Raw genomic sequence first — 13274 nt, forward strand, 5'->3', positions numbered from 1 at the left:
CCGAACTCGAAAGCTAGCGGTTATGCTCTACATTCCGACCACGCCGTCCCATAGGCAGCTGTTAGAGTTAACAGGGGATATATTGGCGACAAGCCGACAACTGGCCAAAGACAGAATTGACAACCTATGAAATTGTATGATGAAATGTGAATGTTTTTTTTTTACAAAAATATACCTCAGATACATACAAAGTATGGGGGAAAATATATTTTATTTATTTGGGAGTTGCCCCCCTTTAATCCGGTGAAAAGTATTTTGCTGCAGTATTTTTTTTTTTTACATTTGTTACGAAACTATTTACATTATTTTTACGTATAACGTTCCAAATAAAAGTTAAGAGGTGTTAATTTAGTTGCTTTTGTTTTGTTTTTTTTCTAATTTAACTTAAATAAAATCGTGTAAAAAAAACAGAAACACAGTTGGAACGAAAGAAAAGAGAATGCGAGAAGAGAGGGTGGGGGGGGGGGGGGGGGGGGGAGGATGAAGTCGATATGTCAAATCACCATTCATCGCTCGGGTTTGATTTTTTAAAAATGTTATTGAATAAAAAAGGTTTTATATATATATATATATATATATATATATATATATATATATATATATATATATATATATATATATATATATATATATATATATATAAAGTATATAGATAGAGAGGGGAAAACATGTACAATATTGGAATAAACGATAGGATGATTATAAATTCTGCAATCATTTCAGTTCGGGGTCGTTATCTGTAGTTGTACTTTCTGATTCCCGAATTCCCTTGAGCTCCATCCTCCCCCACCCCCTACATCAACGAGTTCCACCCCTTATCTTAATCTCTGCATCTTTCTATTAACTAGCCCTGACTCCCCTCCCTCCCCCTATCCCCCCCCCCCCCCCCACCCCCCCACCCCTATTAAGACCCCGCAATGGCTCTCCTAAACGCGCCGACAATCTTTTTCCAATTTCGTCATTTATCTCTTTTTGTATGGGCCGATTTTCGCCTCACTCCCCGCAGTAATCGGGATATAAGGGTTTTCGGGGGTGGAGGAGTAGTGCACCCCCGAACAACGTCACGTTCAATAGCCGTTATTGTACGTAAGCAGTTGGTCTGGTTGGTGGACGGTTGGGGGGGGGGGGGAGAGGGTCTGTAGTTACTTGCGTTCAATTAAAATCCAACTTTTGATACGTCCGGGTTGGTGATTGGATCTCGATATGTGACGCTTAGGGTTTAGGCGGGTTGGTGACAGACAAACAGACAGACAGACAGACAGACAGACGGACAGGCTGACAGACAGACAGACAGACAGACAGACGGACAGACGGACAGACGGACAGACAGACAGACAGACAGACAGACAGACAGACAGACAGACAGACAGACAGACAGACAAGATTGCAACTCGAAATTTTTCCGACTCAGGGAGTTGTAGAACGTCGAGATTTTTGAAAATCTCGATTTTTTCAATTTTTTTTTGCACGACTACAATACTTCCTCTATACCCTAGATACGAGAAAGTAAAAAGATTAATAGAGAATAAAAGATCATATAGAGAGAAATAGAGAAAAAATAGAGAGAAAAAAAAAAGATAAAAACAAATTGAAAAAAAAAGGAGTTTGAAATACAGGACAAGATTGTTGAGTATCAAAGAAAGGGGCTTAGGTGCAAGAAACGGAAATGGAAAGTCAACAAAATGGCGTCTGGCGATCAGGGGCGCTGTTAATACTAAGTTTGGATTTGATCGATTTTAAACAATCACCAGCCTTCAAGGCGAATGTACGTGTGTGTGTGTGGGGGGGGGGGGGGTGATACCACAATATAAAGACACATCTGTGATACCCCGCCCAACAGTATTATATAGAACAGTGCATATAAAAGCTGAATAAATGAGTATGATAATTAGGATTAAGGTTAAATTATAAGGCTACTCTCTGCGTTAGAGTTATGGCTAGAGGTATGGATAAGTCAATGGCATGCTCTGGGGGTTAGGTTTAGATGTAGGCTTAGATATATCATATGATAAGATTTAGATTAATTTCCCGATTAGATTTAGATTTAGGTCGGGGTTGAGATGTTTAGGGTCTGGTGTGGCCCGTGGGCTTAGTTGGTAAATCCATAAAAATTGTCTAGCATTATAGTAAAACCATTAAAATACTATGATAAAACCATCTAAACATTTTGGTAAAACCATCCAATACTGTGGTAAAACCATCAAAACATTTTGGTAAAACCATCAACACAGCCAATACGAAAGAGTGTAGTATTTACCATAGCGCACCATTTGAGCATATGTCGCTGACTGAAGCCAGTGTTTCTTCCAGACTTTTTTCTCCGGGGGGGGGGGGGGGGCACTTGAAATTTTCGGGGGGGGGGTGGTAAACTTTCTTCGGGGGGGGGGCGGACACTGTTAAAAGTATATATTTTCTATATAAATTATATAAATTTCATTCCGTTCGGGGGGGGGGGGGAGGGGCGGTAAAAAAAAATTTCAGGGGGGGGGGGGGCTATGCCCCCCCCCCCCCCCGAAGAGATGCCTGAAAGAAACTGACTGAAGCTCCCCAAAACCTCAGCGAGTTCGTCAAACTGTCCTCTATGTGAGTCACGGAAAAAAAAAACCCAACCAAATCAGTGTATACTGTTCCCTCACCTATAGCGGGTGTTTAGTCCCACGTCAAGTCGCGAAAGGGGAATTTCCGCGAAGTACGGAATCTATACGTATGTTATTAGCTATACAATACCCTTAAGAAAGATGAAGATGAGTGAGATATTCAGTTTTATATAATCTCACATTGGAAAGTTGTACATTAAGCAGAACCAAAAACTACATTTTTTCTTTTTTTGGTATGTATTCATCCGCAAAATAAACACTATATTTACGTATATGGTATATTTTTGTAGGATTTATAACATTCTTCATAAAAATGATGGAACGGCGTGGCCGAATGGTAGAGCGTTCGACTGCTAACCCGGAAGTCTCGAGATCGGTTCCCTGGCTAGATTAGTAGCACGCCCCTGGGTCCTCCCACCCCTGATGGGTATCTGAAAGTAAAGGCGACTGGGCATAATGTTGACCACAATTTCCCTTCATATACCGAGGTCACAGAAATATGTTTAACTCTACTACACCTGCCCTGGTGGGTGGACAGGTTCGAAAGGGAACTTCACTTGTAAAGGTGAAATTTTCACTTGTTAAGGTGAAATTTTCGTTTTTGATCCTCCACTTATGCGGTTTACATATTCTTATTTATTTAATACTAAATTTATACGTAAACGAACGGGGCCAAAGGTTCAAGGTCAGGTCACGAGGATTCTATTATTAGCAACATAAAATGTGGATTAGGTATGTATACATAGCTCAGGCCTAGGTTGGTATACAGAGATTAAGATTTTGTGTCAACACGACGATCTCCCCCCAACCCCCCCCCACACCCGCTTCCAGACGAACCCCAAGACAAAAGAACCGCAGCAGGATAAATCTGGGACCTCAACTCCACGGAAGCCGCACTGACCGGAGGATTAAATTAGTGATGACGTGGACGACAAGACGATTGGCCGTGTTTGAACACGTGGCTTTTGTGTGGTCGTCTGCCGGACGTCTCGGCTGTCTCGAGGAAATTTAAAGACACTTAAAAGTCTGGCAGTCTTTGAACATGTGGTCAAGGGAAATAGGTCGAGGGATTGGTGAAATTCCGACAGTGTATCGTCTAAAGTGGTACAGGATAGTTCATTCGGGGTCTCAATCAGTTTATATATATATATATATATATATATATATATATATATATATATATATATATATATATATATATATATATATATATATAATTATATATATATAATATATATATATATATATATATATATATATATATATATATATATATATATATATATATATGTATATATATATGTGTGTGTGTGTGGGGGGGGGGGGAGAAAGGCTGCTAACCGAAAGTCTCGAGTTCGAATCCGGGTCCAAGTTAGTCGAACGTCCCTGAGTCCACCCAGCTCTAATGGGTACCTAGCTCATGTTAGGGAAAGTAAAAGGGGCTAGGGGAAGTGACGTATATATATATATGTATATATAGGCATATATATGCATATAGAATGCAAGCTGTAGCATCGCAATTGTGCGGGGGTGACACCATCCTAGGGTATGACACCACCACGAAATACAACTAGCTTTAATGAGAAAGTTTGCTTTTCCAGTTACTTTTATAACTTATCAATGCTATATGCTTCAATAGGCACAGGGTGATACAATTTCTGACGGGGTGACACCAAATCAAATTTTCTTTAGTTTTAGTACCAGGAAATATAATGTTGTTGCTGGAGAAGGGGAGGGGGTGACACCTTTTGTTACCGCACCGGGTGTCACACAACCTAGTGGCGCCACAGAAGTCACACATTGCCTTCTTCTAGACAGTTCTACGTATGTAACTAAATGATAGTAAAAGTCTCCTCGGTGTCTATTTCTGTTGCTTAATCTTTAACTTGAAATATTTCCAGTTAGCATACTAAGGTGGACTGACTCACGGACTTATTGGTTGGCTGGCTGGCTGGTTGACTGAATAACTGACTAAATGGCTGAATGACTGAATGACTGAATGACTGAATGACCGAATGACTGAATGACTGAATTACAGACTGACCGAATGACTGAATGACTGAATGACTGAATGACTGAATGACTAAATTACAGAATGACCGAATGACCGAATGACTGAATGACTGAATGACTGAATGACTGAATTACAGAATGACCGAATGACTGAATGACTGAATGAATGAATGACTGAATGACTGAATGACTGAATGACTGAATGACTGAATGACTGAATGACTGAATGACTGAATGACTGAATGACTGAATGACCGACTGACTGACTGACTGATAATGAATGAATGAATGAATGAATGAATGAATGAATGAATGAATGAATGAATGAATGAATGAATGAATGATTGAATGTCGGACTGACTGACTGACTGACTGACTGACTGACTGACTGACTGACTGACTGATAATGAAAACAAGAGATAATAAAAACAAGAGATAATGAAAACAAGAGATAATGAAAACGAAACATAATGAAAACGAGAGATTGTACAAAAGAAGAGTCTGGGAAAAGGAACTGGGGGGAGGGGGGTGGAAGGTTGACTTCCTAAAGCTGTTGTTTCGTTATACGTCGCGTGTTTTTTTTTTCGAGTGCACATGTTAATATCAACATAGCGATTTACACGCATCCCGCCGAAATTCTATTTTTAGCTCTCCGTGTTTTCCTTACGTGATATCCCCCAAACTATTTTTAACGCCGCCCCACCGATCTGTTTGTGGAGGGTGCGAGGGGTTTGAGAAAAATATCACAACCGTACGCCGTATACAGTCTAAATAAGACATCACAACTCCCCCCTCTTAACATACCTCACACCACACACACGCACATACACACACTTTCCAACCTCTTATATCCATGCCCCCCCACCCTATTTTCACCCCCCCTCCCCTCTTTGCCAACCTTAAACCAAACAAATCTATTTACTGACCCTCAGGTGTCTCTCGCGGTTAATATGGCGATGGTTAAAGAGTCACGTGATAAAAAAAGTTAACCCCTCCTATCAACACCCCCCTCACCTATCCCAAAACGGATGTTGCTTTGACTAGATAATGAGCGTGGTTCATTATCTACCTGTGATAACACGAAATGTCGCTTGACGTCGATGATTTCGTTGGCCGGTAGCGAAGAAGGGGGAAAAACAGCGTCTTCAACTAATTTTGTGTCATTTGAATATATATATATATATATATATATATATATATATATATATATATATATATATATATATATATATATATATATATATATATATATATATATATATATATATATATATTTATATATATATATATATATATATATATATATATATATATATATATATATATATATATATATATATATATATATATATATGTATGTATATATATATATATATATACATTGTCTCTGGCGGAAAATTCATGAAGTCGTCCCGGTTAAAATACCATCAAGACGCTCAAATGGAGTGTTAGTATGGACGTTGTATTTATCGACTGTATAACTGATGCAAAATAAGTTAGGATTATGGTTAGGATAAGAGTGTAGGATAATGCCCGGATTAGGATTATGGTTAGGACTAGGGTTTAACAGAGAGTCCGGAATAGGGTAAGGCTCAGGATTAGAGCAATTTTTTTTTATTTAGGGCAGCGTTTCTGGAAAAATACATTACCACCTAATCTGTTATAACGCCGTTTAAAGTCTACTTAAATATATTATTAGGCCAACAATTTAATGAAGAAACGCGTCCCTTGTCTCAAAGTACACACGTGAATAACTAAATAACGTTGTTTCGTAATTAAATTTTCGATACATTAAATTATATAAAAATAAGACAAAACTCGTTAAACACGTGTAACTTTGTGTAAATTATTTATTTCTCTTATCGAAATAGAGGTTGTGATCCGTTTTTTACCACACAACGGAAACAACCCGATGTTTTTGGGGTGTTTTTTTTTACAGTACTAAGCCATAAAGTTTACGGGTAGGAGAAAGTACTGGGGAATTATGGCCCATTAATGTAACTGCACCATCCTGCTATCTGTCACGTACGAGCCTCAGGTTTATAGATGGTGTTTTTGTTGGTGTAACAGGTTTATAGATGGTGTTTTTGTTGGTGTAACAGGTTTATAGATGGTGTTTTTGTTGGTGTAACAGGTTTATAGATGGTGTTTTTGTTGGTGTAACAGGTTTATAGATGGTGTTTTTGTTGGTGTAACAGGTTTATAGATGGTGTTTTTGTTGGTGTAACAGGTTTATAGATGGTGTTTTTGTTGGTGTAACAGGTTTATAGATGGTGTTTTTTCTGTGTCTCTGGTTTATAGATGGTTCCTTTTTTTGGGGGGGGGGGGGGGTCTCAGGCTTATAGATGGTGTTTTTGTTGGTGTAACAGGTTTATAGATGGTGTTTTTGTTGGTGTAACAGGTTTATAGATGGTGTTTTTGTTGGTGTAACAGGTTTATAGATGGTGTTTTTGTTGGTGTAACAGGTTTATAGATGGTGTTTTTGTTGGTGTAACAGGTTTATAGATGGTGTTTTTTCTGTGTCTCTGGTTTATAGATGGTTCCTTTTTTTGGGGGGGGGGGGTCTCAGGCTTATAGATGGTGTTTTTGTTGGTGTAACAGGTTTATAGATGGTGTTTTTTTTTTGGGATCTCAGGCTTATAGATGGTGTTTAAATTGGCACTTTATAGTCGCGTTAATAGCCATCCACAGGCTTCTGGTGTGAAGGTCTGTAGAGTTCTGGTATATGGAATGTGGGGTCTCGTCTGGGGAATATGGGGGTCTGGCCTGGGAAATGTGGGGGTCTGTCTTTGGGAATTTGGGGGTCTGTCCTGTGGAATGAGGGGGTCTATCCTGGGGGACAAGGTAGTCTGGACTGAAAAGTAAAAAATTGAAAAAAGCTCAATAGATTGAAAAAATTCAAGTATGTTATATTTTTTAAGTGATCAACTTTACTCCATAGGTTAAATACAGTTATTATGTTTTTGTCGACCAGCACACAAACTATAGGTCTGCTTCTCCTGCTGTATCTCATTCAAACACAAACCAGATATTTTTTTAATGATTAACTCTACTATTGTAAACTGATTTTAAATAAGAAACTCTAGATAACTTCAAACATAAAAATATCGTTCTCATTTCACCTTTAAACAATCATTTCTAGTTGAATTTGTATTTCCCTTAAACTTACGCTAACAACTTTTTTATAATACAGTATAGATAGTTTGTTAATGTAGTATAGATGGTTTCTTATGTAGTACAGAAGTTTTGTTAATGTAGTATAAATGTTTTGTTAATGTAGTATAGATGTTTTGTTAACGTAGTATAAATGTTTTGTTAATGTGGTATGAATGTTTTGTTAATGTAGTATAGATGTTTTGTTAATGTAGTATAGATGTTTTGTTAACGTAGTATAAATGTTTTGTTAATGTGGTATGAATGTTTTGTTAATGTAGTATAGATGTTTTGTTAATGTAGTATAGATGTTTTGTTAACGCAGTATATGTGTGTTTTTTTCTAATTATATTTTCTCTAATTAGTTCTTGTTAGTAGAGGGAACAGGGAACAGAAAGAAAAGGTTATGAACTCCTAGCTGTAGAAGGTTAAGAGTAGCGTCCCTCTAGCGGAAAAGTCGTCTCCCTTGGCTCTCCCATCGCCTCCCCCTTAGTTCCCCAATCAATGCGCCCGACCTGTTTGGACCCGGCGAATATACCAGCGGATAGCTTGGACTCGCCCGGCCTGCGAACGATAACTCTGAACGGAGTGACTCTAAACCTTAAAGTACGCATTGTTCGTCTAGCGGCTATTGGTGCGGTACCGTGCCTAACTTTGGATAACTGGCTATGTTCACTTGATTGTTTAAACTTGCTGGGAAATTCTAATGTGTTCTCATTGGTGTGATATAATTCATTATTAAGATCGAATTTCTGGAACAAATTCGAACTGTTACGTATAAGTAAGTGTGAGTGAACTTTGTAAATTATTTATCAAACTAATAAGATATTTTTTTTTAAAGTAGTAACATGTGCAATGATTAAAATATATCGAGACTTTGCGAGCTTTTACAAGCGTAATCGTTAACTGAATTTTAATTCCAGTTTTTAATTTAGTTTAATTTAAGTACACATCAATAACATTTAGTTATGCAAAAATCTTTTTGTTCGCTAATTTCACGGGTCCGCGTGGCTCGTAATTTACGGCAAGACAATACCAAACGCCAAACACATCACAAGTTTTAGAACATTACAATTTTCTGCTACTGAACAGTGAATAAATTTATTCGTTGTCGTGACAATCCCCTTTTTATTTTACCCGCTATATTGAGAGGCTTTAAAAGTGACAGTCGATATAAATCACCTTTATAACTACCATAAATTTTCGGAAATAAACTTTCGGATACAGTGTTGTTATAGCACCGGATAAGTATCCATTTTAAATCTTTGAGAAACTTAAGTTCACCAGCTTTTTGGGATATAGTTTTAAAATTATTATTTAGGGGAGGATTCGCTTTTAGATATCTAGATTACCCGAAAGTCTCGAGTTCGAATCCGGGTTCAAGTAGGTAGAATGTCCCTGAGTCCACCCATCTCTAATGGGTACCTAACTTTTTACGTTAGGGAAAACAAAGGCGACTGGGCATATTGCTGACTACACTATCTCTTCATATGCCGAGATGAAAATCATCTGTCTCATGTGTCTTGGGCATGAGCGGGAAAAGATGATGATGATGATATAAATATCGATTTTAAATCGTTGAAAAACGTACATTTAAAACGAAAAACATTTATTTCGAAGCGGATTTGCTTTTTAAAACTAATTGCAATGCTGCCAAGCTACTAAAACAAGCCCAACTTTTTAAAATTATCTTGGGGACATGGAATATTATAATCACCGGTATAAAGAAAACCAAAATAGAATTTTTTATTTTGAATCTAATTTAGCGCATTGCAAAATATTTTATCAAAGCATCAAAACACCGAATAGTCTGTATGGTAGATGAAGCAGAGTACATCTGTTTCTATAGATAACATTGCCAGCTTTATACAGAGCTGTGATTAATTATCTGCTGTATAGTCAGCTATCTGTCAGATGTTGGCGGACTTTGAGACGTCCTTATGAATCAATACCGGGATCCGAACTCGAGACTTTCAGGTTAGTAACTGCGCTCTATCGCGGTGTATTAAGTTTTATCATGTAAACCTCTAAGTCGCGTGTTCATGTTAGAACATATTTATAAATATAGTTTTTAAATGCTTTTAACTTAACGGTACTATTTCGCTATTTTTATGTATTTCAAAAGTAAACACATACTAAGATTTGACTATAAAATTCTAGCCTTTAACCCCATGATCTCCATACAAAAAAACATTAACCCTCCAGTCTCCAAATTGAAAATTGCTGCTCGCTCAAGGTCCGCAAAACTTCGAGCAATCCAAACTTTAACCCTCCAATTTCCAGCGACCCTACAGCTTCAAACAACTGATATTTTTCGTCTCTCTCATCTCGACCCCGTTCACCTTTCATAATCTAATTTTGGGGAACGCTTTGCATTTCGTAGGGAAAAAAAACTGTCTGAATATTTGAAATAATATAAAGGAACAACAACGTTCAACTTTTCTTCAAAACTCGCTACGACCGAATGTTTTCTTCAGATCTGCAAAAAAAAAAAAAAAAAAAAAAAAAAAAAAAAAAAAAAAAATCAAGTATAAAATAACCGTATAATTATTATATGCTTTTAAATGCACTGAGAATAAGAAAATAAACTAAACTTGAACTGTTGAGTGAAAGCGAAGGTTGCTAAAAATATCTGACAAATTTTAGGGACCAATGCATTTACACATAGAGAGAAAGGTGCTCGACTTTCTTGTTTCGTTGCATTTAAAAGGGATCGTTCATAACTGTCGTAACACTCCTAGTAGGAAAAAAAAAAGGGGGGGGGGGGGTCGTAATTTTGTGACGATATTTGATGAGGGGGGGAGGGGTTCAAATAGTGTGACGCCAAATTTTTGCATTTTTAAAAGTAAGGTTATGAACTGAACTTTAGCCGTTATTTTGCGATTTAGAAAACTGTTTCAGTAAATTGCTATAGCAACTGATTACTGTTGTCTTTGTTGGCCAAGCTCAGTCAATATATTAGAAAGAATTCGATATTTTAAAAATAAATTGCAATTCTGAGGGGGAGGGGCTGTAAGCTAAAGGGGTGGGGAGGGGGTGGGGTAAAAAATCGCCAAAAACGTGACATCATTTAAAAATAATACCAAAGCTTATTATTAAGTTGTTTCAAATACTTGTTTTATTTTTAGTATTTAGATATCTAGGGATGTGTAGGTTTTTTTGTGTGGTGACAATTTGAAGTAAGTAAAATTGTTGTTTTAATGCCATACAGTATATTTTGTGAGTGTATGGGGAAGGAGGGAGGAGGGGGAGACCTACACCGTTTCTACGTTACTTCTCTGCAAAGCCCTGATTGACCATACCATTCCCCCTAGTAAACCTTGATTGCCCATACCATTCCCCATACCATTCCCCATAACATTCTCTCTTGTAAACCTTAGTTCACCACAACATTTCCCATACAATTCCCCCAAGTAAATCCTGATTCTCCATACCATTTCCTCTAGTAAGCCCAGATTCCCCATAACCTTCCCCCTAGTTAACCTTGCCTCCATATACTATTCCCTCTAGTAAACCCTAATTCCCCATACCATTCCCTCTCTAAACCCTAGTTCACCACAACATTCCCCATTTCATTCCCTCTAGTGAACCCTAATTCCCCCTACCATTCCCTCTAGTGAACCCTAATTCCCCCTACCATTCCCTCTAGTGAACCCTAATTCCCCCTACCATTCCCTCTAGTGAACCCTAATTCCCCCTACCATTCTCTCTAGTGAACCCTAATTCCCCCTACCATTCCCTCTAGTGAACCCTAATTCCCCCTACCATTCCCTCTAGTAAACCCTAATTCCCCATACCATTCCCTCTAGTGAACCCTAATTCCCCATACCATTCCCTCTAGTAAACCCTCGGATATCGACACAAAAAAAAAAACGAGATTAGCTCTTGGCTGGCTCAATTCTTTCTAGTACTTTCCACTTTTATCTCATTGTTTTTTACTTCCGGTTCCAATGTTCTGCTCCTCGTGCCTCTGGGGGTCCCGGGGGGGGGGGGGACAGCCCGCGTAAGAGAGGCGGGGGTAGGGAATGATAGCATAGATATGCTTGAGTTAAATACAATTTGTTTATCAACGGAAATAAATGGAGGTTGTTTGTTTTTTTTGTGGTCTTTACAAGTAGCGCGGACCTCCGTGGGTTCATTATTGGATATTATCAAATGTCGAAAGGTTGGATCCGTGGCTTATATCGCTAATTCAGCTACCGCCCTATGATAAAACGAGGGCTAGGAGATAGGCGTGGTAATTGCAATAGCAATTAAACACAACCTAGATAGACAAAAGTACAAAATAAGTACAAAATAATAGTTATTGTCACTGTGGATTTCATGCAAATATTTGTCTACCTATTGTGTTTAAATAAATAAAAAATAAGACTAATAATAAAGCGAAGTTAGTTCTAAAAGTTATAATTTTGTCTTAGTGATAGTTGACCTATATTGAGTTAATCGAAACGAGGTGAACTGAACAAGATGCAATAGAGATAGTCATACAACAAATGAAACAAGTAAAATAAATTAAATTATATATTTTTATTTTTATTAGGTATAGGGTCCTAAATTAAATAAAGGGTCCATCTTCGACTGATGCACTAATCGTAATAGTAGCAATAACTCAGTAAATCGCCCTAAATCTAACACAGTCCTAATCTTATTTCTACCCCTAGCCCTCGCCCGTTATGATTCTAATCTTAAAACAGACAGAACTAGACCGTTATGACCCTAATCTTAACACAGACCCTACTAGACCGTTATGACCCTAACCTTAACACAGACCCTATCAACTAGACCGTTATGAAACTAATCTTAACACAAACTAGACCGTTATGAACCTAATTTTAACACAGACAGAACTAGACCGTTATGACACTAATCTTAACACAGACCCTACTAGACCGTTATGACCCTAACCTTAACACAGACAGAACTAGACCGTTATGACACTAATCTTAACACAGACCCTACTAGACCGTTATGACCCTAACCTTAACACAGACAGAACTAGACCGTTATGACCCTAACCTTAACACAGACCCTATCAACTAGACCGTTATGACCCTAACCTTAACACAGACAGAACTAGACCGTTATGACACTAATCTTAACACAGACCCTACTAGACCGTTATGACCCTAACCTTAACACAGACAGAACTAGACCGTTATGACCCTAACCTTAACACAGACCCTACTAGACCGTTATGACCCTAATCTTAACACAGACAGAACTAGACCGTTATGACCCTAATCTTAACACAGACAGAACTAGACCGTTATGACCCTAATCTTAACACAGACAGAACTAGACCGTTATGACCCTAATCTTAACACAGACCCTATTAACTAGACCGTTATGACTCTAATCTTAACATAGACAGAACTAGACCGTTATGACCCTAATCTTAACACAGACCCTATTAACTAGACCGTTATGACCCTAATCTTAACACAGACTCAACTAGACCGTTATGACCCTAATCTTAACACAGACCCTACTAGACCGTTATGATCCTAATCT

The sequence above is a fragment of the Physella acuta genome, unplaced genomic scaffold, assembly GCF_028476545.2.
Source record: "Physella acuta isolate Inbredline_101_S28 unplaced genomic scaffold, ASM2847654v3 ptg000012l, whole genome shotgun sequence".
Classification (NCBI taxonomy): Eukaryota; Metazoa; Mollusca; class Gastropoda; family Physidae; genus Physella; species Physella acuta.